Source organism: Anser anser (genome assembly GCF_964211835.1).
Source record: "Anser anser genome assembly, chromosome: 4".
Classification (NCBI taxonomy): Eukaryota; Metazoa; Chordata; class Aves; order Anseriformes; family Anatidae; genus Anser; species Anser anser.
The window spans coordinates 8,430,290-8,457,097 of record NC_139724.1 but is presented as its reverse complement, the minus strand read 5'-3'; the positions used below and the strand labels follow the sequence as shown (position 1 = coordinate 8,457,097).

The 26,808-nt window shown below is 39.2% G+C and overlaps 2 long non-coding RNA genes across 4 annotated transcripts in view; one reads left to right on the top strand and one right to left on the bottom strand.

Annotated features, from left to right (window-relative positions):
- LOC310899347 overlaps positions 1 to 26,808 on the top strand; it is a 343,657-nt gene that overhangs the window by 310,582 nt on the left and 6,267 nt on the right. The window lies entirely within an intron of this gene.
- Positions 16,743 to 26,808, bottom strand: part of LOC310899349 — a 65,707-nt gene continuing 55,641 nt past the window's right edge. The window contains exon 3 of the long non-coding RNA XR_014584223.1: positions 16,743 to 20,547. This is a non-coding gene — a long non-coding RNA (uncharacterized lncRNA). The remainder of the gene's footprint in view (positions 20,548 to 26,808) is intronic.

Below are 26,808 nucleotides of genomic sequence, written 5' to 3'. Positions count from 1 at the left end.
GCAAAAACTACAGAAGCACAACAGAGGGTAGAAAACACATCGTCATGGCTGAAAACATACACCAGAGCTTGCGCTTCTGAGCATCACTTCAGAAAAAAACAGGGTTAGCCCACCTGTGCACCCACTAAAAGTTAAAGCTAAGACATCAAGGTCTGGGGACAGTGCTTGAAAAATCCCACCCGCAGTCTGCAGTGACCCTGCTTCAGCTATTACTGCATTTAAAATCCTTCAGCATGCTGTTAAGTCAGGCCATCAGTGAGAGGGCAGCAGAGATGTTAAGCCTCACTGTCTGGCCCTGGCTCTTCGCTTTGACATTTTTATCAATTTTTCACTTCTTTCACCTGTTTAGTCTATCGCATTTTCCAAACCATCCACTGTCTACTAAAGTTATTTTCCTTCCTGGCATTATTACTTTTCTTATTTTGAAATACTATTGACAGGTATGATGCAGGCAAACTGATAACTAATGCCATGATAAATTAGATACAGCTGAATCCCAGTTTCCTGATATAATCATATTAGAAGAAAGTATTCTGTTATACACATGAGACCCTAATGAAGTCAACACAGCTGCTCATGTGTAAAAACAGCGGAATTTGATCCACTGAGTTCAGCTGGATCTGGCAGCTTTCCAGATTTTCTGAACTGAACTATTTTAATTTCAGACATCACAGTCACCAGTAGGAGCCAGTAACATTCAACATCAGAGCAGCACTTCCCAGAGATAGTCAGTCCTCTATAGAGCTGATTAAAATAACACAACCTCCAGAAATATAATATCAACAACTCTATTTACATTCACTGCTTGAGGGGATATTAGTTTACTGTGCGTTATATTGTAACATTCAAAATAATATTTATCATAGCCTGAACCAACTCTTTGCTCAGAGCCATTTGTAAAAGTCAATGAAAACAAATTAATCTACCAACTCTATTTTAATGCTTCAGAAACCTGTATCTCTATTCTCAAGTTCTCTTTCCTTTAAACTGCTATTTTAGTTTGTTCCCCTGACCCATCTTTTTCTAGCTTTCATCTCAAACACAGAAAGAACATATCGTAATATCTAATCTTTATCTTCAATCTCTATTGTGCCCTTTTGAGAAGATGGTGACCAGTACCTCCCTCCTTCCTCTAGCTCTTCTCTACTCTGGCACTTCCATGCACAGCATGCAGGCTATGCCTGCTTCAAAGAAGGTTGGTGGGGCTTTGAGTTTTGCTTTTTTTCTTTCTTTCTTTCTTTTTTTTGTCCATAAGCCCCAACAGCAACTCTAAGATACAACCTCTTTTTGCTTCTCTAAATGGTTAATGTGCGCATCTGCTCTGATCATTTCACTTCTCGAGGGCTACAGCATTCCTTTCACTAGTTTTGATAAAAGATGTTTTATACAGGCAGCATCTTCCTGAAAAATGTCTGCCTTACCTAAGACTACTTTCAATAGCTTATTCCACATCTATCCTCAGATATGAAATTATACTTTTTATTTTTTTCCATGGTGCTACAAAAATGTTTAATCTCTTAATGTGGGATGATTCTCACCATCGTTTTGGCCATTCGTTCTTTGCAGGTTCCCACCTGTTTATATTATTTGTATACTGTATATTGAAATTTATTTTGACTCTGAACTCAACAGGCTGTAGTAGTTTTGTGATGCACTCATACAATCCCTACAATCCTGAAGGGGTTCTAATACAAAGTATTTATAAGCAGTGCAAAAATATAAATTATAATATCAAGAGTGTCTTTAATTTATATAAAAGGAATATAAATACCATGAACTGTAACCTAGATTAGCAACTACCATTCCAGTGTGTTTTTTTTTTACTGCATACAATTTTTTATGCTTGCCACAGCTGATGTAGATACAAAAAGAGCCTCTGAATAGTGTGAGATACTGAAAATCCATGCTGATGAGGTAACCTGTGGGAATTATTTTAAAAATCAAAACAAAGAAAAATCGGTGTACTATGACTTAAAAAACAAACAACCACCACCAATGACAACACAAAAAGAAATAAATTATTAGTGATGTTAAAAGCTTTGACAATTTTCTTCCACATTTTTTTAAAACTTTGCATCCAAAAAGGGTGAAACCAATGATAAAGTAGACTAGAATTAGATACTTTGTTATTTACCAACCGATCACATTATTACAAAAGCTAAACTTCCTGTGGTAGATCAGGGAATGGGGGGAAGTGCTTTTGTCCAAGGAATGCACTAAGTCTGAATTAGACAGTAAATACAATACCTGTATAAGATGGAAAAATGTATTGTTACTACTACTGTTTGCTGAAACACACCTGAGTTCTTCACTTCAAGAAATGTAGCTCATCCCCACTACCTCTAAGAGACATGCCAGCAGATAACTGCTTTTGTTGGCCTTAGAAGAGACCATATTAAAACAGACTTTATTTTGTAGGTCTTTCTTGGAATCCTTTTCCTGCCAATATGTAAATAAGATGCTAATCAAGAGGTGTGCAGGGAAAACATATTCTGACACATTGGCACATAGCATTTTCAAGCAACACACAGCACATTTATCATTATGTTAATGTGAGATCCCAAAGGCAGCATTGCCTTTAAGGCATACTTGAACATGCCAAAGTTTTCCCTTTCGTAGGAGGCAAAATGGAAGATAGATTTGTCATTCATGAAAATTCAGATTCCCTGATTTATACAGACCAGTCAGAAATCCTAAAATAAAATAATATTTTGGGTTTCTTCCAGTGATATTTTTTCAGTGTTGAATCATGAGCAATTTATGATCTATGTTTTTTTCTCACTCTTAGAGATGGCATAACTCAGGCACTGAGTTTAAAGCAGAATTTTAAAAATAATGGTGGTGGGAGTCCCATACAGTTTGGCTGCTAAAGGCATTAAACACCACTGGTTTCCTTTTCCTTTCCTTTCAGAAGCTATATATAAAGAGAAGACATATAGATTCTCTAGGTAAACAACCGAACAAACAGCAGTCCATGAACACAAGATCAAAGAGAGCTCCTAAAGCATTTGTCTGAGTCACTTGCTCAAGGTCAAACTGCAAGTAAGTGAAAGAGTTAGGAAAAAAAATGTGACTCCTTATTTTCAGCTTGTTCCAACCCTCATGTCAGATAATATGCCAAAAGCTTAAAAGATATTCCAAATGTCATATGAATCTTTTTCTGAAAAGAGATGCAAATCTCAAGGATATGTCTTATGGTAAGGTTCTGGGAATAGCTTATTCCTGTGAGCTTTAAGTGGTGAGATTTAGCTATAGGCCTGCCTCAATAAATGTCTCCAAACTTTCAGGTATCTAAGTTTGATTTAAAGATATAATTAACAATGATTTAGCCTGTATCTCCTAAAGTTTCTCCTCCTACTTCATACCAAAAAGTAAGGTAGAGAAATAGGAATTAAAATATATAAAATGTAAGGTAAAACAACCCTTCCAATACAGAACTCGCTGATTTGCTGGATCACTGAATCCAGGCCCCTACTGCAACATCTAAATGTACATAATGTGCATAAAAGCATCAACCATGTTAAAATCCATTAGATGCCTGAGCTTTCTTCTGTCTTTACTGTTATAGAAAATTAGTTTTCACTCATAACACCTAGCTCTCAGACATCTGCAAACTATGAACTATCTTCAAACCATTCAACAAAAGGCAAACAAATCCACTCAAACAAAGAATTAGCACTTTATTCCTTCACAGCCAGGGAGAAATTGTTCACGAGAGGTTCTGAGGATATACCGGACAGAAGTGTGGATTAGATTTAAACCAAAGCACCATGTACAACTCCAGTACTAGGATGCAGCTTGTTATGAACCACAGCTCTGCCTTCTCTTGTGCTGCTTAGTGACAATGAGCTAACATGAGCTATCAATGAGCTACCAAGTAGCAGAAAGACATTTGGGATCATAATGGACAATTATAAAATTCAGAATCAATAAAAGGAAAAAAGAGTAAGAGCAGTCCTATCTTTCTGACAGTTAGTATCTTTAATACCTTCATCTCAACGTGAATGTTTAAGGTAGTCTTAATTTTGGATCATCTAAATGCATGGTATTCAAGCAGGCAACGTTCTATACAGAGCAATAAAATGGCACAAAAACCCAAACGAAAATGTTGCTAATTTTCATTCAGTCAGGAAAGGTTTTTTTGTTTTGTTTTGTTTTTTACTTAGTCTCATGCTATTTGACTTTGTTTTAATCTTATCTATTTGTGCATTAAGACCACGGTGGTTTAGAATCACAAACTTACCACAGTCAAGCAAACAAGCACAATCTGTGCATGAAGAATGCAACGCTCATGGACAACTTTGGCCTGGATTTCCCTCCATCATAGGGAACCTTCAATAAAATGGGTTCTATTTATGAAAGAGAGGAAAAAAAGTACAACTGACATTCACCCCTGTTAAAACCAAACAGAAAAGGGTGTTCTGTTCTAGGAGGTTTATGAGAAACAGTATAAGCACTGAGCAGTGGGAGACCTTAAAAAAGTACAAATAACCTGGCTGAGGAAGACAGGAATATCTGTTAAAAAAAGGGAAACCACAAGTTAACAAGATAATTATAAGCAGAAAATAAACGAAGAATTGTTAGATGGATAGAAAGCTCACTAAAAAAAAAAAAAAAAAAAAAGTGAATGACTTTCATTACTTGTGCTCTTTACCAAAATGAGGTAATTTATATCAGCTTTGCTGCCTCTGAGCGAGTTTTGAGCCTTTTCTTGCTATTGGCATTAATAGGCACAAGCTAAAAAATCTGAATCTGTGTTTTAGATGCTCCATAGTCTGTGCGTTCAGTTCATTTACCTTCATGACAATCAGGCAAAGCACACAATTATTTTCCCATTATCCATAATCCTCTTATTTACAGGTCTTCAAGCCAGCAATTTTTTATAAAATTAATGAAATAATCACATGAAATATAAATAAAATATAACAATTGAAGTTAGGTTCTTGGGATGCCAAAACATCACAAAGAGTCCTCTTAATCAGTACCTCCTTTAGAAGCCTTGCAGGAGGCACTTTACAGGACTGGATGAGGCTTTGTTGAGCACATCATTAAACAGAGATGGCTGAACATCTGCTGCTGCCTCTGACTGCCCTCAAGTTGCTGCTGTGACAACAGAGATGCCTATCCTTATTGTCCTCGGTCCTTGCCGCCACACTCAAACTGAACTTGAGGAGGTTACATGTTGTCCTTCACAAACATTTTGTCACAGTTCCCTTGAAGGACTACTTCTCAAGTTGTAAAATAGCAAACAAAGGCTTTTCATAAAGTAATGGGTACTATACCTTCCCTTGTCTAACTGTGCAGGTAGGTGTCCAACTTCACAAGCACTGGCTGGGAAGTATTAACTGCCCAGAGCTTCAGGTGTTAGTGAACAATTCACTTGGTTTTCGTTATTGTGGAGTATTGTAGGTATTTCCATATTTACCAATGTATAATTAAATGCAAATAATGCAGAAGGTGAAAGTACAGCTCAGAAAAGAGTGTCACGAGTTCTTCCTTCGTATTGCATTAGCAGCTGCAGGCCCTGACAAAGGAGGAGGCTGTGCCCATGTGCACCCCTGCTGGTACAGCAGCCTGAGTGCACCCATGAGCAGACCCACCATCTAAACCGGCAGGAGGGACACAGGTGGGAAAGGCAAGGGCAGTACAGGGACCTGAACCGCTCATCTTAAAGGCCATGCTGCAGGTTAACAGCAGAGCAAGAATCCTGAGCCCTGACCAGCATCACGTCCAGCCTTGGCCACACCACATCCAAAGTCCTTGGCAGAAATAGCCTTAAGGCTGGCAGGAACATCTCTGTGTCAAACACTGCGAGGCTGTGTCTCAGGGCACGGGGGTTAACTGCTGGCAATGTCAAATGAGAAGGGCTGATGCTGAGTGTAGAGAAACTGAAACATTGCTGCTGAACCAGCTGATCGCTTGGGCAACATGGTGGGAGTAAAACACTAATGCAATCATCATTTTTTTCCATGAGGTCAACTCTTTTATACATAGTTTTATATATATATATATATTCATATAGTAATATATATGGGTACAAACACACACAAAGAGATAAATATTCTCATTCCATCAATTCTGAGACCTGAAATAAAATGCCTAATGCTTCTCGTCAGGGCTAACCTGCCAAGATGCCACATTAGCAGCACTAAGAAAAGTGAAGGAGCCCCCGAATCTGCTTTGCCTTTTGGTGAGTGCTGACTCAATACCCATCTCCCTTCCTATTATCCAAAACTTAAATGCATTTATAACATGGCTGATGCTTCTAGGTCATGTATGTCTAGAAGGTTCCTGAATTTTCAGCACTTTTAAGGATTACTTTGTGACACATTCTTGTAAGTAATCATTTTTTTTCCCACTGCAGCTCATTTCATTTTCACTGTTTGCCCCGGGTGGGAAAAGGAGTATCCATCTCCGGTGCCTCCTCTTCATCTGGAACAGTTTTCTGACTGCTAATGAGATAACTGAGTGTATTGACGATTCCAACTAGTCCTACAGAAATTTTTGTGCCAGTAATGATTCAGTCTTTCACCATTTTTCCCTTAAATACAATGAAAGAAATAAGAAAAACATCTTTCAAGGAAACATCTGGAACTATGAGTAATAATACATCTCTGTCTCTACTGCAAACACCCGAGTGTAGATTCTTATAATGCACTTCAAAATGTTTTTCACTCATATTAAGTACCATTAATGATTTGCTCCTGAGTGTAAAAATACCATTTTGTTTTACCTATTCTATTTCAATTATAAAGCCTTTTTTTTTTTTTTTAAATTTTCACACACTGCATTTCTCAAATTTAACTTATTGCCATGTAATTGCCCAACATTTAAAAAAGAATGGCATTCAGTCCCAGAACCTATCACAGAGGCATCTTAACCAGCAGGAGATGCCAGTTTGATCACTACTTTGAATTGTTCCAGATATAGTAGGAAAACTATAGAGAAATTTGCCTCAAAATTAAATCACAGAGAATGTTAGAACTACCAAAGACTGGCTTTCTAAAGAAAAGGATATTTAATTAAAACCATGATACTCTGATCATGGAGACTCAGATGATTTGTTAGCACCTTAAAATACATGTTCAACTTACCTACAGTACTCAGGATGCCCTGACCTCGTACTGTCCTTTTGGTCATGATGCACCTCATGCCACTCTGTAGCAGACTGGGGAACACTGGAAACAGCTATGCTGTAAGGTGTTTCCCTCACTAAAAGCAAATCCCTTTGTAGTCATTAATGTATTTCTAGTCCAACAGCTGTTCTAACTGTGTGGCCAGAGAACGGTGTGAGGGCTCAGAAGATAAAAAAAGAACTGTCTTTAAAACAGAATGGATATTATTCAATGGCCTGTGCTGGCTACCATCTCTCTTAGATATTTCTGAAGACACTCAGATGTATCTACTAAGAATCTACTCAAGAAGCCCAAATGACTCTGAAAAACTCAACCATCAGCAAATAATGTGCTTGCTGCCAGCCTTCTTTTTTTCTGCGAATTCTGAAGATTTTTTTATCTGAAGGACTTCAGGTACAGCAAAGGCTCTTTTTCTTCTGTGTTATACCCATATCAGGCCTGTGATAACTACTGTCTTCCTTATCAGAGAAAGAGACCATCACAAAGGCTGGATAAGCCTGTCAGGATTTACCAGGAGTGCTTTGCATAGTTTCTCAAAGATCCAGTAGAGCATGTAGTATAAAGCTCATTCTCCTGGGAAGCCAGGAAAGCCCTTCTTGCTTTCACTGAATGCTGGTTTTGCTTTTTTCTTTGTATAAAGTGGTATTAATTTCATTACTAGAAAGTCACCGAGTAGTACATTTATCATTTACACTGTTTATTAGCACAGAGATGTTATCCCTTGATGAACCTATGTATGGCTCTAATAGTTACTACCCAGAAACTTCATAGTTCAGGGTAAAGTAGAGCAAATAGCTCAACTATCAGCATGAACCCGTGTCTCTCCATCACTGCCTGCACACTACCAGAATCTGAAGTGGTTATTGCCACTAACAAGATTTAAGATGCATGATGGCATGATGGGGCTTTTGCTTAATTCTGACTTCTGCTCAATGAATAAAAGCTTGACATAGGATACAGGTATTTGACCCAACCGGTTCAACACTTGAACCTCCTCAGCTCACCATTGATCAGGCAGAAGAAGAGGGAACAAGTAGCAAAACTACGTGAGGATGAGAAAAATATGACTATATGAAAATATCACTAACCTACACCCTCATTATCCAGCAGGGACTTGTACCTTCACGTCCACATGATGGGTATGCCTGCACAGCACAGTGAAGGATAGACATGTTAAAAACAAAAGGACATAGTGAAGCTCCTCTGCAGCTGGAAGTCCTCACATACCATTTGAAATATGAGAGTTAGTTCATTCATAACCTAATCTTAATCAATGAATGGTAATAATAAAACCTAAGGTATTTCTGCATGACATTAAAAGAGTCTGTCTATCCAAGAATGCCAAGGATTGCTACAACAGAACCAGAATGCTGCAAGGAGGTGAAAAAAAAACATCTATACCTCCCAGTCTCCGTAAAGATGATGATCTGATGTTGCATTAGCATCTAATTTTCTTGTGACAGTCATGTGCCCAGAATGTTTTCTTCATCCATGAAAACTCTGTACATCGTGTTTATTAGTCTTGATGAAGCTGGCATTGCCTTAACCCACACAGGCACACTGTCCTTTCTGTTGTGAAAGCACCAGTTCAGGCTGACACAGAACATACATTCTTGCCCCTGGCATGAAACCAGAGCATATAATTGTATACGCAACAATATACATGATGACCAGTATAACCTGAAAGAATACTTTGCAAACAAAAAGCTTACTGTGGTTTGTAGTTAATGATCTTTTGCTGTGACAGCATCTATTTAAACAAAGGTGTTCTTGCTGTAATTCCACTGGTTAATTGGAGAATTTGCCCCCTTTTCTTGAAGCATTCACCTCTTCCTTTATAGTGGCTGGAAACTTTTTGTTCAAACAATTTCTGTGTGAGAAATGTCATTGAACTAAAGCTGTTTTATAACACCATTTTTGACACTGTTGTTCTAAGAAAAAAGTTTTATGCAATACTTTCAGACATACATTTGTTCAGCTCGTATGGAGTATGGATTTCAAACATTTAGGGGTAGGGCCCCATTTAATAGATTTGTCAAAATGCAGTGGAGGGAGAAGGTTTACTAGAAATTTTCCCACTTTCATTGCTTGGAGTGTGGCAGTGATACTTCACTGCTATTTTCAGTAGTTCTTGCCTTTATGCAGAAATAATAAATTTGTGGGCCCTCTTTGTTTTTAGGAAATATGATTAATGGATTTCTTATAATAGATGTGAAAAAGTATGAGCAATCCAGATTTAATTCCTGTCTATTTGCATTCAGGAGAATCTCCTGCAGCATGTGTATTGCTTTTTAGGCATCTCCAATAGCATATCCATGCACTCAAGCCACTGAAGGCTTGGCTTGGATCTAATTTGTGCTAGAAAATCCCCATTGTGCACCATGACTTTTAAGTTTTTGAGCCTGTGTCTGCAAAACAGCTGGGCAGTCATAAAGAGGTTTAAGGGCTTTAGATTTAATACTGGACAATATGCCCCCGTGGACTTGGGAACAACAAATACCAAGCCCAAGCAGCCCCATGGAGGCTTCTGCTGGCACTTGCTCTGAGGCCCCACACTCCAGGCTTTCTCTTATCTCCCACCCTATGTCCAGTAAGGCATTTGAGAAAGGGAATTCTTGCCATAGGAAACAACTTGGAAATATCATTTTACCTCCTCTGACACCTTCAGGAAAAAAAAAAAAGGATAAGTCTTTCCTAAATTTGACACAAATCCAAAGCCTTAGCCTTCTTGATGCCATCAGTGAGGAGAGAGGCAGGCAAAAAGCTTGTGCTGATTGCAGAAGGTTAACCCCAAAGAGACTGTGAAAATGTATTTTTTTCACACAGCTTTAAAATAAATTGTGTGGGCTTTAGAGATGCTAAAATGTTGTTTTGAATTTTCGGGCTGCGTCTTAGAGCTAAGACTGCTATGTAAAGTTGGAACTCCAGAAGTTACCCAACGTGAATGCACTAGATGTACAGAGGAAAATGTATATACTATATGCATGAAGTGTGTCCTAACCTATTCAAAAGACTATCTGCTTTTATCAGTTGATTAGATCCAAGTAACCCAAAAAAATCCTCTTATAAAAATGTGGATGGTCTCCTTGTAGAAACAATGTGGTTTGATATATTTCATCCACACAGACACACTTTTTATCTACTGTATGGCTGAAGCATATATTTTATAACTCAAAGTGTGCGCACCCAGGTTTTTATCTAATAGTGTCTGGAAAAGCTACATTAAAAGTACCACAGGCTCCTTAAGTTCTGTTCAATGTCTCCCAATATCACGGGTAAAAAATGTTCTTGTCTGATACTGGAAGTGATCCCTATCAGTTCTACTTCATAAAACTCCTAGAGCTTTCATTTTCACACACCTTCACATCTTTCACAACCAGCGGTATTGATATGCCATATAACAGCCTATCTCTAGGATGACTGCAGTAAATAAGCAGTACTAAAAATATCACAAAGATTGATCCTTATTTTCTTGCCCAGTTATCTATAATCAAATGATTAGATAGTTCCCCTGGGCATAAACATGGACAGAAAAAAAAGCCTTTGAGAAACAGCGCAGAACATTCTGGATGAACACCAACTTTGGGAACAAACCTTAACCCAAATTTATACACACTTAATTACCGTATCATGTGTGACAAGAATGCAAAATGAGAAGAAGCATCTGTGGTCATCTAGTCTGGTCATCAAGTATACCTCGGGTTGCCTGTGGCCAGTTTGTTGTCTCAGCTGGTTTATTGCTACCTGAGTGGGTGAGCAGTGGATTCTGATGCAGACCCCATTGGAACCATCGTGAACACTTTTGCAAGCTTATCCTTCAGTATAATGCAGCTTCATTTTGCTCCAGATGAGCCAGTTTAACTTGTAGTAACAAATCCATATGCCTGTGAGCCTTGATGTGGCGGTTTATGCAAGCTGCTCTACCTGTGTGTACCACGGCTCTCTGTGCAGCTCTGATGCCCTCTTCTCACTGCCCACACATGCAAATAACTCCCAGAAACATAAAAGTCTTATTAAATGGCTAGTTTAATACGCCCCCAGTGCCCAGTAAGCTATAAAGAATAGCTTCTGCAACAATATTGTTACTCCTGGTGGATATAACCTGCCATGTGAAAAAAGGACATTCAATCTCAGTGTAGAGATTTTAAGTGATTGTGTGAGTGATATGGATGCGACAGCACTTACAAGTCTGTGTATTCACAATTTAGGTATATATAAACATCAGTAGGAAATAAATAAACAAATAAATAAAATGCACCTCTGCTTGCTAGTGTGAAGGCTCCTTCTAGGTCGGGACAGAACTAAGATAATTATGAGCATTTCGATTTCCTCCTCCTGGTTTGGCTTTTCAAATGTGTGATGAAATGACTGAGCTACCTGAACAGCCCTGTGTCTGGAGAGGACAGCCTGGAAAGGAGCTCAGTTCTAAGCTACTTCTAAGTGACCTCAGGAAACACTGAATACAAACTGGTTTCTCATAGCAGCTTTACTCACTCACATGCAACAACAGATACATCCCCCTGAAAAAGTAAATGGATCACACTGAGCACCTGACTTCTACCCCCCGAGAAAAATACTCATTCTTTCCATCTAACCAAATGCTCCCAAACCTAAGGTCTTGGTAGCAGAGACAACAGACTTCCTACCATGCACTTCGTCAAGACACAAAACTTCCATTAGAAAACAGAGACAGAGGAACACTGAGCCTAGAGGACTGGAGGGCTGGTGTGGTACGGAGGGGTGACCAGCTTCTCAGGGAGCAGCAAGGGACCTCTGTTATTTCTCTGAGGAGGGAGAATACAACATCACTGCTTTAAGAAAAGCAGAGCATAAGAGTCATGGAGTTAGAGCAAACCAGCAGAAGCGAAAACTGTGGAATTGCATCTTTGGTTAAAATATTGACAGAGTCTTGCTTTGGCTTATGCTCCCTTTATGAAGTATCGGCTTTCAGAAAGGAGATGTAGCAGTCTGATAACTTTGGTTTGGTCATATAACACACAGCACCAATAAAAAGGTGATGTGGGGGGAAGGACCCGTTCTTCGCACAACGAAACCATTCCCAGCTAATGAAAACTGTGACAGAGTCATTACCACCATAGGGGTTCTGATTACATCTGTTGATACAAGATTGATTTTTCTTGGCCCACGGTCAGCTGCCATCTCTGCAAACAGCTCAGAGCGATACAGCCCACAGGGGGTTATTTTAGAGCCACTGACCTAGGCGGCACTGTTTGGTTTACTGTTTTCTTGTGAATGCTCCCAGACATTTTGGTGCCTGCGTAAGTATGGGGCTAGCCAACAGCAGGCAATGCAGGTCATAAAACACTGTAACAGAAGATTTCCATTTCAGCTGTGACTGTCCTGCATTCAGGGCAGCTGCCTCTGGAGCGCTATAGTTAAGGGTGTTTATGATTCAGGAGAAAATTCCAGCCCATACAGTAGCTGCAGCTTTTATCTCTTTGGCTTTCATCTCCTATATATTCTCTTAAATATAATTAAACCTGTCACATCATTTTCCCCTTTCTCACTTTCTCTCTGAAACGAAATGCTAATGCACAAATTAGGAACTTTAAACAAAGACAGTTCCAAGAAGCAATAAAACAAATTTGTGACATTTCAGCTCCATCTCGGACATCATTTCCCAGCAAACACAGTGAATTCCATCCAGGCTAGCTCCTTAGCCAGAACTTTTTATTTCACTTTTCCTAGCACAGTGTATTTTACTGCAATTTCTCTTAATGTCTGACACTTGCAAGCTCAAATTGGGAGTGTGAACGCTAATATCCTCCTTCTCCTAACACAGCATTAAATGATTTTGACAATGCTGGCATCCAACCAAAGCACAACTCTCGCTGACAAACTGCACAAACTCCATCTTGTGGTTTGACCCACTGATTAAACTCATGAACAGATCTGTAAGGAAACACCAGAGTCATTAAACAACAATGTTGTACGTTATTCCAAAGTTTTAACATACGTTGAGGAGAATAGGGCTGAACTTGGCCCCTTAAAGAACCACATCCAAGCTCAGTGTCTGAGGAGATACCAAGTACACAACATCCCAGTGACCCATGCTTTTTTTTTTTTTTTTTTTTTTTTTTGCCTTATCACATACGGAGTTTTGCACAAACAAAAGAAACAAAAGCCAGGCTACTTTTCAAAGCTGTTTTACACTGTCCTTAACCTGAATTAATTCCACAGAACTTTTGTTTCTCCACCAAGGATTCCCCTTATAGCTACTTACTGGTAGTAAGATCTTTCCTAACATTTCTAATTTCAACTTCCCATTGCATTCCAAACATTCGTGGGTTTATCCTCGCAATACTTCCTCCCACCCCATAGCAGCAGAAGTATTACCATCTTACAGATGAAGTCCTGAGGCATAAAATGATTACATGATTTACTCACTGCTGCAACAGAATTTTGAAGCACAGCCAATTTTTATCCCACACTGAAAGACTGCTTTTATAGTGATGCTAGGATCCTATGCAAGGAAAAGAAAAATTAAAATAGCATGTTAGGAAAGACATCTGGTATGACTGGCTCAACTGAACCTAACGGTTTACATGAAAGACTAATAAATTATATAGAAGAATGATGAATTATATGAAAGAACGATGAAACCACTGAGTGTACTGTGCTGAGTTTCATTAAAAGTGCACTTGCTTTAGAGTAACGGATGACTCAGAAAGACAGAAGCTTGGCTGCTTATGGTTTACACTGTAACAGGTAAATCACAAAATGGGATACTCACAGAATGGATAAGTACTTTAATGTACTTTAATGTATGGATAAGTTTGGATCCTTTAATGGGTAAGTACTTTAATTTACTTTATCTTGGCACACCTTATGAACAGTTTCTGCAGAGTTTCTCTAAAAAACTCTGCAGAGTTTCCCTAAAAACTACCTGAGCAGGGTGTGGACAAGTTGCTAGCCCTGTTCAAGTGACCTGAGCCAGGTGAGGGCAGCAAGGATGTGTTAGATTTGCTGTGCCTGGGCAGTTTTGGTGTGGTTGCATTAGTTCCGGTGCTTCCTGGACCCACTGGGGCAATTGCACATGTGCAAAATCTTTGCCATGATTCTGAATGCAGCTATTAAAATCAGTCAAATGTCAAGTCTAGAAATTAGTCTAGAATGAATTTATCCATGAGAAGATTATAAAATGATAAATTTGGGTTTATGAATACTTACAAGAAAGAAAAATATAGGACATCAGATGTTTCTTTAAGCTAATACAAGAAGACATTGCAAGATGCTGCCAGTGGATGGAAACAGAAGCTACATCAATTTCAGTGATTTTAATCGATGTAATTCTTTCACCTTTAATGGAGGTCTCATGGTTTAGGGATTTTGCCTAAGTCTCCAACTTCTGCAATTATTTCATTACTAGCATCTCTGAAAAAAAAAAATATATATATATATATTTCTATCCCTCAATGGCTGCACACACACACATACACACAGATAACCTGAATACTGAAGTCTTTACTACCAGAAAAAGAATAAAAATATACCCATCCTTTTTTATGCGTGATGCTGGCAATGGGGGGGAGTAAGTTGGAAATGAACCACACAACTGTTTTAAGTGAACACGGGAGCTACATGGGAACAGTTTACACAGCTGAGTTACTCCATTAACTTGGAGTCTAGTTTGCATGGGTACCTGTAATAGAAAAAATACTAACTCAAATTTTTGGACCTGCAAACGTTAGAGATGCTTTGGCCTGTTGTTGTGCAAAAACTTGAATTAAATGCCTATCATGATTCTTCCTCAATGTAAGAATATATCTATATTATATATTCCATTTTATATACTTTCTACGTATACACAAATGCCAGCTCCATGTCCCACTCACAATGCATCCCGGAAAGACCCTGTCTGCCTCACACTGCACATAACTCCACAATACATGGCTGGTATGTTCTCTGAGGGCTTGTCATCTTTCTCTCAGCCATGGACCCTTGATGCAGTTACTTAATAAAAGCTTTTTTTTTTTTTAAAAAAAAAATAAAGGGAAAGAAAAAAAAAAAGAAACAAAACTAGATGCCCAGAATGAAAGGAGAAATAAACAAAGCCAAAGCCCGGCATCCTTGAGAATGTGTGACTACTCCAAGTCAGTGTTTTACAGACAAATGCAGGCTAGACAAGTGAGCACAGCAACAGTCTTAAAGACAGCACATTCTCTTTTTGGAAGGAAAAAAAAAAAAAAAAAGACATAATCCAGCCCTGTTAGCATATGTTGTATAAGGGTTTTCTTTCGGTCATGTCAGACATTATCTGATGTAACGAGTTTTGTCAGCAGTGTGATGTGACAGCACAACATGGCGTGACAGAACCTCAAAGGAGGTGATTGTTTCAGGTGTATTTTGTTTAGAAACACAATCTTTTCACTGGTTCTCTTCTTTGAAATAGTGCCAGGCTGGAGCAGACTCACACTGCTGGAAGACACAGATATTTTTGCCGTGCTGACAAGAAGATGTTCCTTCTAGACACGCTCTGCAAAGCATGCAGGATTGTCACATGTGTCTCATTAAACGAACTGACATTCTGAGGTAGCTGCACAGGTTATTATTTATAGAGCCCTACTCTTACAGGTATATACATCAGACGGTGCCAAATACTATGCAGGATTATTCATACTTTTCAGAGCTGTAAATCTGGGCATGGAACATAGTCGTTTTGGAGAGAGAACTGAAAGGGTGAAGTATAGTGAATGGAGAAAAAAGGACGTGAACTATTTGTGACTGACATCTTAAGGCTCTGTTTTGCAGATCACTGCCCATTTGTTACAACCTTAAATTCTCTTATTTGTCCCATCTATACTGCAGCCTTCTTGCCTGATGTCCTTGTATTGTACTTGGTCTATGGCTGACATCTTGCTCCATGCCAGAAAAACCAATCAAGTATTTACCAAGGACTTATTTGAGGAGAGAAAGCAAGAGTCATATTTAGTTCATTATTCTCACAGTAAAGTATTTGGGGCAAGATGCAGAAATAGAGGATAAGGTTAAAATGATATGGACTTCTTTTTTTTGGGGGCGGGGTTTCTGATTAATTGGTGCAGTTTGTATAACAGTCAATATGCTATACTAAAGCATAAAAATAAAACAGCACAAATTGCATGTGATGGAAAGGGTCTTAGAAAGCCACTGAGATTTGTACAATACAGGGTGCCCAAAACAGATAAGAGAGGAGGCCAGGGACCTAAAACAATACACATGCTTTGCTTCAGCTCAGTTCTTCTGTCTTTGCATACTTGTCTCTTTACTATATTCTGGTGTGGTTTACTCCATGTCCTTATTTCTAAATATAGAAATAACTAAATGAAATAAATCTTTTGTTTCCTGCTGCCCTTCAAAGCCCTGAGCATCCTCAACACCCACTGGAGCCAAGGAGACCTTTCAAGAGCCGTTCCCTGTACAGTAGCAGTTATTGATGTAAATTGCATTGATAGTGCAGAGAAAGTCCAAAGGGGAATTAGAACTTTTGTCTTCATTGTGCAGCCAGTGCTGTACCAGCTACAGCATAAAAGCAGCCATGCCAGATCCTTAATTACATTCAGTGGCTTTTTCTCAAAGGCCTTGACAAACAACTATACGCCTTATTTGTCAAGAGAGATATGATTGTTAGCAAGTCAGATCCATAATTTTTTATGAGCTTGACATGTTGTTTCTGCTTTCACTGATTAATGAGATAGTGCCCCTTATAGTAGGTCACAAATTAGATTCTGTAAAAGAGGACATTACAGGTTTACAGCATTTGGGGGAAAAAAAAAAAAAAGGCAAGTGAGTGGAGCATACAATGGGTATTGACCAGCTTCCTTTGGGACTCCCTTACTACAGCACCAGGGAACAAATGATCATCCCTCAAAAATGACTGATATTGTGATCTACAAGGCAGATACATTCAGGGTCTTTTCATCAGGGAGAGTTTATTGCTACTGAATCTTGCACAGAAACTGAAGATGGGCTTGGTACACAACCCCCTGTACGTAGTGTCTTTGGGAACCAGAAAGAGCTTCCCAGCAGTGAGCTGGCTTTCAGGTGCCTCGTCATCACTTCCAAGATGGGATCACTTCAATGCATTAGTTGTAGCATAACAAGGTGGAGAGCCTCTTGAAACAACCTCCATTACACAGTGTCCCCAGCTATGGACAAGACGTGGTGCTTAGTGATCTCCTACAGGATATTCATCTGATACAGGATATTCATCTGATATCGTTACAGTGCTTCCACTTTTGCAGGCTGTTAAGGTAGGAATTGCTTTTACCATCCACCACAGTCCAGTAATTCTACAGAAATGATTGGTCTTAATTATATGATATGGTGGTTAAATATGCTTTCTTTTTAATCACTGTTTAGATGATTTATTTTATGTACATTCAATCTAATGGGCAAGTACCTTCAAAAGTAAACAAATTAACCAACTCTTGAAAAACCTATACAAAACATGATTCTACAATCTGCTTGTAGTGCATTAATCAAGTACCAGAGTAAGCAAATATTGATATGTAGTTTAATCTGTCCAACAAAAAAAACAAACAAACAAACAAAAAAAACTGTCCACAAATAAAGACATACAGTTTCAAACACAGGTCTTCCATATCTGGCCCTAGGTCCATGCTTAATTGTAAAGCGGGGAAACATGAGCTTAAGACTGTACTTCTTAATCATCTGAACTACAAAGTTGAAAACATACATCAATAATAGTTTGCAATTAAAGGTAGCATCACTGAGGAGGGAGCAGTGCTTCAGAGCAGACAAAAACAGGAGGGAAAAAGCAAATGCTAATGCCAAAAGCAGCCTCCTGACCTTTGTACTGCTTTTGTGCATCCTGCCTGAACACATTTCTAGGTAGGCTGGCAATGACTGCAATGGTCTTAAGGGCAAAATTGCTAACTGTAGAGTGTTCAACAAACCATACAAGCCAATCTGAAACCCGAGCTCAACACTGTTCACAAAATTAACTACAATAAGAAATTAAAAAGAATGTGCTGTAGGTAGAAAAACCTCAACCTCTACCACGGCAGGAATAGAATACTTTAAAATATCCTGATCCCATCTAAAGGAAGGCAGTGTAAGAAAATTGTGCATATTCTCACATTGGGTGTAGGTGGCAAGGTGTTGGCAGCCCCCACCCCTCTCTATCTCTCAAGGAGGGGAGAGCTAGAGGAGCTGAGAGTGAAGAAGTGAAGTTGAGCCTAGGAAAAAGTGAGCAGGGGGAGATATTGTTTTAATTGTTTTAATTTTGTCTTTGTTTCTCATTCTCTAAGTCTATATTTATTGACAATAAATGAATCCAATTCGAGTCTTTTTTTTTTTCCCCATGATGGTAATCGATAAGTGTCTCCCTGTCTCTATCTCAACCCATGAGCTTTTTCATCCTATCTTCTAACCATGTCCTACCGAGGAGGAGTAGTAACAGAGCAGCTGGGTGGGTGTCTGGCTGCTGGCCAAGGTTAACTCATCACACGTGCATATTGAAAGTGTTGTATCCAAGAAAGAATAATGATCAAGATAGAGCCCAGAAACCCAGCTGATGCTACCAGCACCTGCAAATGCATGAAGTTTTCTAACTTTCTTAGCCACACAGCTGGAAAAGCAGTTCTGGCTGGGTTTTGAGGTTACAGCCAAACCATACCTTTTCACCTCCCAAGAAATATAACTTTAAACTGAGTTGAAACATGTCTTATTTCCTAAAAGAAACTAACAATTTGTGGAGAATCCCAATTTCGCTTTGGTTAGACATACCTCTTGAATTGTAACACATAGAACAGACACACTCTTCTCTTTTCTGGTCAGGACATTTGTTTGATATTCACACGGTTGAACCACTCATATGCATGACATGATTTGTTACCTTATTGAAGGTTTAAACACAATTTACAACCCTACAAACACCTGCTTTATCTGACTCCCAATCAATAAGTGGCAAATGGTGACTTGTAATGTTTACTTAAAATAATTTGACTTAAATACCTGTTACCCTATTGTGAAGGTCAAGAACTATATGCATAAATCTTCTAGGGACAGAGAGTGCATGTGCAAAACACCAAGATGCAATGGAACTACAGGAAATAAATTCACAGTGCAATAATGAGAGATTATACAGTTGAAACCAGTATGATTGATGAGTTTTATCAGAGAAAAATTGCAAAAGCTCTCCGCTTTCTTTTAGAAAAGGATTATGGGTATCAAAACCTCAGAATTTATTATTCTGATAGATATCACACGGGAGGTATTTCAAGCATCTTTTGTCATAGTGAGAAGAGCCTTTGTATCAGGACAATATGCATTTCAAACAGTCAATATTCATTTAGTTTTTCTTCATTAGAAGGAAGCCAAATGTACACAAATATAAAACACCAGAACGGCAGTACTGGACATGAGTACAAATTAAACACGTTCTCTTTTTTCATATGCTTCATCCAGGTGAGGATAAAAGACCTTCACTCAATGTAACGTTCCATATTTTTGCACAATGAGGTCCCAAATCAAGGAATGATTTTTCACAGAGGACTTTTCTGCAGAAAACAATACACATGGTTGTCTTGCTAGGCAATGTTTGTTTTCCTGTCAAGGTTGTCCACACGGCCGTAACAGGAACTGTCTTCGTAGTCCATGCCAGAAGGGTGCCTTTTTCTACCAGACTCCTGCAAACTAAAACCTTCCTGAATCTTACTTCAGAGCTGCTGCGTTCCCTCATGGCTGTAACTTCTGCTGGTATACACTCTGTCCCATAGTGATGCTGACCAGTGTTGCTTTTGCATTTGTGTGCAAGAACAAGGCCAAAGAGTCATCTTCCACATACAAAAATTTTAATCATTTCAGGAAACATGGGTTCTTGAGTGTGGGGAAGGGGAGCAAGAGGGCAAAGCTGCCTGCAAAGCAGCTTGAATAAATTAGAAGAGCCTCAGGGCTCCTAGAGGCGGTTCAAGAAGCAGGAGCTACCCACACGCTGCCCCTTGAACCAAAGGCCCATAAAAGTCAGAGCTCTGGACATCTTCCTCTCTGGATTGAACAGCATTACAATGCCAACACAAGACACGCATTTCAGAATTGTTCTCTAATTGCACTGTGTCTGGCTCCTGGGTGCCTTCCTTACACTCTGCAGACAAACTGATTTACTTTGAAAAAGCATGCAAAGGCACGCCTCATTAGAGGCTCAATTCTGCAGCATGCTCAGGGCCTCGATGTCTCAGAGCAGGTACTCAGCTGCCTGCAAAACTTCCCTCAGTGATGCTATGTGCCAGCCAAAGACATCAGCGTCATTACGCTCTGTGCAAAGTGCACTTGTTGTAATCAAGAGCGAACCAAAGCTCTGTGCTGCAAATTGGCAACTTTTTCACCTGCAAACTGTAAACAGAGGCTGTGCAAACTGCGAGCCATGGATGAAGGCTTTCTGAAGTCCCTAGGAAAAAAAAAAAAAAAAACTTGTTCCAAAAATAACACAACATGCAAAGCAGCTGACAGAAACAAGGACAGTGAAAATAAGAAATCAGGTTTCTGAGAATGTCAAGGCAGCTTCCCCATCAGCTCTGCATCTGTGTATTTCACAGTGTTGAAATTTACTGTGAACAGCTGAATTTCCAGATTCCCCTTCATGATTTATTTCTAACCAAGCATTCTTGTAAGGATTTCTGATCATCAGTTTACCCTTTAATAAGGTATGTTGTTTGGGAACTGTACCTACTCAACTATGCTTTCCTAGCCTGAGATGCTGTGCACAGCATTATTACCCATCAACAGGGATCACCACGCAGTGACAGAGAAAATAGCAAGGCAGCAGAAATCAAGAAAAAGATTTAATGTAGGTAGATCTGAAGGGTGAAAGGTTGCATCTTATCTCCAATATTTCCAGGCTGTTGTTTTAAAACACATGTAGCTTGTTCGCGAGATGTCAGTTTTGATTCTGGCTTGTTTTAATGATTGTCAACTATACTGAGTATTTTTTAAGCAGAAAGCAAAAGATGGTGATCATTAGTGCCTCGCTTACTGGCACTGGAGGTCATTAAATAATTATCATTTCCCAGTCTGCAGAGCCACCGCACTGACATCTCTGTTATTCTACGTACAGTAAAAGAATCCCAGTAAAGTGTTCAGTTCGTGTAATGCTTAATGAGTTTGTAGCAGAGCCTTTTCCACATCTGCTTTACTGATAATATGCACATTAGTTGATACAACTATATCATGCTTAGATAGGATGGCTACTTTCCAAAAGAGTGTCAGTTTGTTAATTGGCAGTGCCTTCCAAACACAGAAGTTTACTCGAATCTTGTTTTGCAGGTTGGTCTGCCCCTTTGTAAGAGAAGAGTCATAAGCCAGAATGAAATAAAAACTGAGTCAAATTTTTGCCCTGGATTCATATTTGTATTGTTCTTTAAATATCTTTGTGATGTTTCCAGTTTCTCTTTCCTGATATTACTATTTATTATTCTGTAATCTTTACATTATTTAAGGATGATATATTAATAATTTAGGCCCCTATTCTCTACATATTTCTGTCTAAAGTGAGTCTAAGATGATTCCTTGTGGACTGTGCTATTATTTTCACCATAGGAAGATATGAAGCTGAAATTTCCAAAAGAAAGTGACAGTACTTGGTTTCTACATGCTACAGATGCTAACTGGGACGCAGCCTATGTTGGTTACTCTTTGTGGTTGCAGCATCTAGGGCTTAACAGCAAGGTTGTTATCCGCATTTAATTAGCAAAATGACTTTAAATTTCATTCCAGTTTCTTCACCTGTTTGTTCCAAAGGCAATTCTATGGAAATTAATTTGAAAGTGATAGAAGGTAAGGTGCTGTTTTCCAGCTGCATCTGATTGCAATGCAATCTCTTTTCTTTTTTTTAAAGAAGGAAATGTTAACTGCCTGTGTCTGTACATGCATATCTTATCCCAACCCAATTGGAAGAAGCAGCTCTGCCATTGCTTTTTGAGAGGTGAGCGTTGAAGTTAATGTGTGCCCTGCTCCATGGCTGCCTGCTCACCACCTCACGCGGTTTTGCAGGAAGGGAACACTCCCCTTCCCATCCTGCACGGGGGAGCCCACAGCAGCTCTCACCGGCTGCATTAGGTTGACAAACAGCACAACCATTAATTACTGTCTACATCCATTTGTGTGCTAAATCTAGCTGCTCTCTGTCTTAGGAGAAAATTGCATAAGAAATCAATAAGCTCAGGGAAAATGGCTATAAAAATACAGTTCTTTAAGTGGAAGGTAAGTAAATTGCCCATGCCACTCAGGTAGTTTTGGATTTGTTGCCTGTTTCCATATGAGAGATTTCTTTCCCAATAACTTAAGTCTTAGAAATTATTGTTAGTCAGTGTAAGCTTAAAAGTCTGATGCATTAATCTTTATATATGTTCCCTTCTATTGCTTCTTGCTTTATTTATGGAAATCATTTTGCTGGAGTAATACCATAAGCTATACAACTTGTTTTTATGAGGAACTGAAGTTTTAAAAAATAGCTCAAAATAAAACTAGACATGAAATATAATTTGAAAAGCACCACATAACAATTACAAATATTTATTACTTACAGTAAATATTGCCCTGCTTTCTATGTAGGTGAAGCTTTTTAATACCACTACAAGCCACTATTTATACATCTTCTTTGTCATTTAGTAGTTTAAAACCTCTCAAGTGCTTCCTCCTCACTTGGAGAATTCACAGGCCACCTGTATCTTTTAACACATCACCCATCTAAGTAACAGATTTATTTCTCTGAAAATGAACTCAGACTACAGGTGAGGGCTTTGTCCACAGCATAGATAGCAGTATTATATTTGGATAGACACACACACACACACACAAATCTGTTTGTTACAAAGTTTAAGTAACTAACTAAATCTCACCTGAATGGCAGCAAAATATAATATGAAAAGTCACTATTTATGTCCTGTATCTCGCCAGCAATTCTCAAACTGGTTGGATTCTTTAAGACTCACAGTCTACTCCAGGCTCTTATAAAATGGAGCCAGTTGTTTCAAAGAAAACCATCGGAGGAAAAAGTACTGTAAATGTCATAGTGTTTACAGTGCCCGGTCCATGAACCAAATAAAGCAGATTATGAAATGTGTGCAAATAAATTGAGCCTGATTTGCATCTGCATCTCTGGAGCTAGGTGTGCAAATGGCCATCCTTATGCACTACTGTTACACCTCCAGGTGTAATCAGAGGTCCCATATCAGGTGTGCAACATCTCTGCCTTTGTATGAATGCGGTATTTTATGAAAACTGTCTCCAAAACCTCAAGAGCTCAATGCAGAGGTACTAGGGGGAAGAGGAGGAAGCAAAGAAATTGTGATTTACTAGTCATCTTTAAGCCTCCCTCTAAGCTGTCCGCATTATCTGTCATCCTGTGAAGGATCTCCAAGGCTGCTGTTCTGTCCCCACCCATGTTGCTAGCAATCACACAGGGTAACTGTTATTGTAACGGTACAATACAGACACCATTTTTATCTCTAAGTGGTGTTTTGTGCACAATGTATGATGTCAAAAATTTATCAGGGTATTCTACAAGTATTTCAGGACTGAAATACTCTAATAGGAAGAGAAAATTTTGATCCATTGTATTTACAAATGCTGAAGGATTTGTGCACCTGCTTGTCTTAGGAACACAAAAACCATCATCAGCCACCTCTTATGTGGATATTCATAGAATCATAGAACCATAGAATCATTAAGGTTGGAAAAGACCTCCAAGATCATCTGGTCCAACCATCCCCCTACTACCAATGTCACCCACTAAACCATGTCCCTAAGTGCCACATCCAACCTTTCCTTAAACACCCCCCGGGATGGTGACTCCACCACCTCCCTGGGCAGCCCGTCCTAATGCCTGACTGCCCTTTCTGAGAAGAAATGTCTGCTAATTCCCAATCTGAACCTCCTCTGGCACAACTTGAGGCCATTACCTCTAGACCTATCACTAGTTACCTGTGAGAAGAGGCTGACCCCCAGCTCCCCACACCTTCCTTTCAGGCAGTTGTAAAGAGCAGTAAGGTCTCCCCTGAGCCTCCTCTTCTCCAGACTAAACAACCCCAGCTCCCTCAGCTGTTCCTCACAGGACTTGTGCTCCAGGCCCTTCACCAGCTTCTTTCCCCAGATGTCTTTCCTCTGCACAGCTTTCCAGCCACTCTCCCCCAAGCCTGTAGCACGGCATTGGGGTGTTGTGACCAAAGTGCAGGCCCCGGCACTTGGCCATGTGGAACCTCATCCATTGGCCTCTGCCCATCGACCCATCCTGTCCAGGTCCCTCTGCAGGGCCTTCCTACCCTCTGGCAGATCGACATTTTCCCCCAGCTTGATGTCGTCTGCAAACTTACTGAGGGTGCACTCAATTCCCTTGTCCAAATCATCAATAAAGATATTAAAGAGGATGGGCCCAAGTCAAAAACAAATGTAAATCTCTAAAAGATCTGCATTATAGACACTCCCTGATCCCTCACCCCTGCCTAACCACAGTAAAAGGGCAGATGTTAATCCCAGAATCAGTTTGCCAGGCTGCTAATTGAAATATTCAATTATGAAACATGGCAAAACCTGCATTTTCTGATTTTCTTTTGAAAGAAATGGAAGAAAATGACAAATGAATAAAGCATTGAAGTTGTCATAAAAGTAGCTCAAATCTGATCCATACCCAGCACTTAGGAATAAGTTTAGAAACAGCCTCACTTCTGATTTTTCATTAGCCATTTAAGCTTTGCAGCGATTGATCAGAAACCAGAATCTAAACATGCTCATTTCAGTGTCAGATAGCAGCATTAACATCCTAATTAATTAGCTTACAAAACACTGGGTAAACAGCTCAGAATACTTTTAAGCCTCTTCGCAAATTGGTTTGTAATTTCAGGATCAATAAATTAATAGGGCTTTTTATTCTTCTTTGGCCTTGCAGAATATTTTACAATAGCATGTCTCTTCTTCACTTCAAAGGTTAACATTTATTATCCTGTGTATTGTATAAGCCCAGTGGCACAAGTTTATGTCATGAAATGGTTTGTGCTAAACACCATCTAGTTCCCCCAGGGATGATGTGGAAAGTCCATTTAGGTAGGATTTTAAGAACAGGTTATACAAAGATCAGTCAGGAATGGCTAGCATGACACCTTTGCAGGAGGTGAACTTGGTATCTCTCTGTCGTTAGCCCACAGACTGCTAATGGCTTAAGATCATTAGAAACTGGCTATAAAATAATAATAATTTAAAAAAAATACAACCAAGTTAATAAATGATTCCCAGTTACATGAGCAACAAATACTTTAAATGGAAGGAAACAAAACTAAGAAATGTATACTCAAATTCCAGTTAGCCTTCCAGCTTGAGCCTGTAGAAGCTCTCCAGATGAATATGCTGCAATTTTAGGGTTAAACCAGGAATTTCCATACTCCTGTATGAGAACTGTGAAGATGAAGAACACCACTCCAGCTGGTATGAAGAGATAGCTTTCAAATTCCAGTGCTGGAATATGCATTGGAGTTGTAGGGGTAGAAGTTTGTATTTTAATAAGAAGGAGAAAAAGTGAGTGCTAAATATTTCCCACGCACATGGCTGATCTTTGCAGACACTCACGTCGCCAAAGACACCCAAAAAAAAAGCAATGGAGTAACTACCTGGGTTGAACAAATGCACATTGTCTGATCTGAGGCATTTTAATGTAAATTTCCCAACAAGGATTGCAATCCTGTAGCTGGAGTAATCCTTACCTGTGCCGTGTTTATTGCCTGCTGTGACTCCCCCAAACCTAGTGCACTCCTTCTCCACCACTCCTGGTGCACTTCCCACCACCTCTGGTCCCTTTCTCCATGCTCAGCATCCAGCAGACCCTGCCTAGCCACACGTGTCCAAGGAGGAAACCAGCCTATTTTCTCCAGGTACTCTGTGCACTGTCCCAGGGACACAATATACAACAGCTTGCAAGCCACCTAACAGACATTTAGGACATGCATGCCTTCACACAATTCTGAATGGTCAATTCTGAATGACCACAGACCCACAATAATAATAATAATAATAATAATAACAATAATAATAATTAATAATAATAATAAATTAAAAAAACAGAAGCTGGTCAAGTGGTTGCAGTGCCATGAATTGCTATGAAATAGAATATTCCCTATTTCAGACCTATGTTCTTTCTGATAGTCCTCCTGACTTCTCCAAAAGGATTTGATGCTTAAAATTATTTTCTGGATATTATTTGCCTTTGTTCAGTATTCAGTATTGCATGCTTTCAAATTTGAAACAGTTATGGTTTTGTTTGTACATCTCCTTGCACGATAGGGCATGATGAGGACCAATTCCTACAAGCTACAGTCACGTAAACAGTATTTAATGACTGGAACAGTTTGTGCTCATCTTTGTAGTGCATTTGGGCTATACAAACATTTTTACAAATGCCTGGCAGCTGGCAAAATACTGGTAAACAATGAATAATACAACTTAGTTAATAACAGAAAACCAAACACATTGGTTTTATTACAAATCAGCTGTTAGTACTTGCAAAAGCAGTATCTTTCCCCATATTGCTAATTACTTCAAAACATCAAAGGCTTTGAGCACTCTAAATTTCATAGCTTAATTACTCAAATAGAGAGAGATTCGCATTTTCAGGTAGACAGACCCACTGGAATTAGACCGCTGTTATCACTTTATTTTTGACACC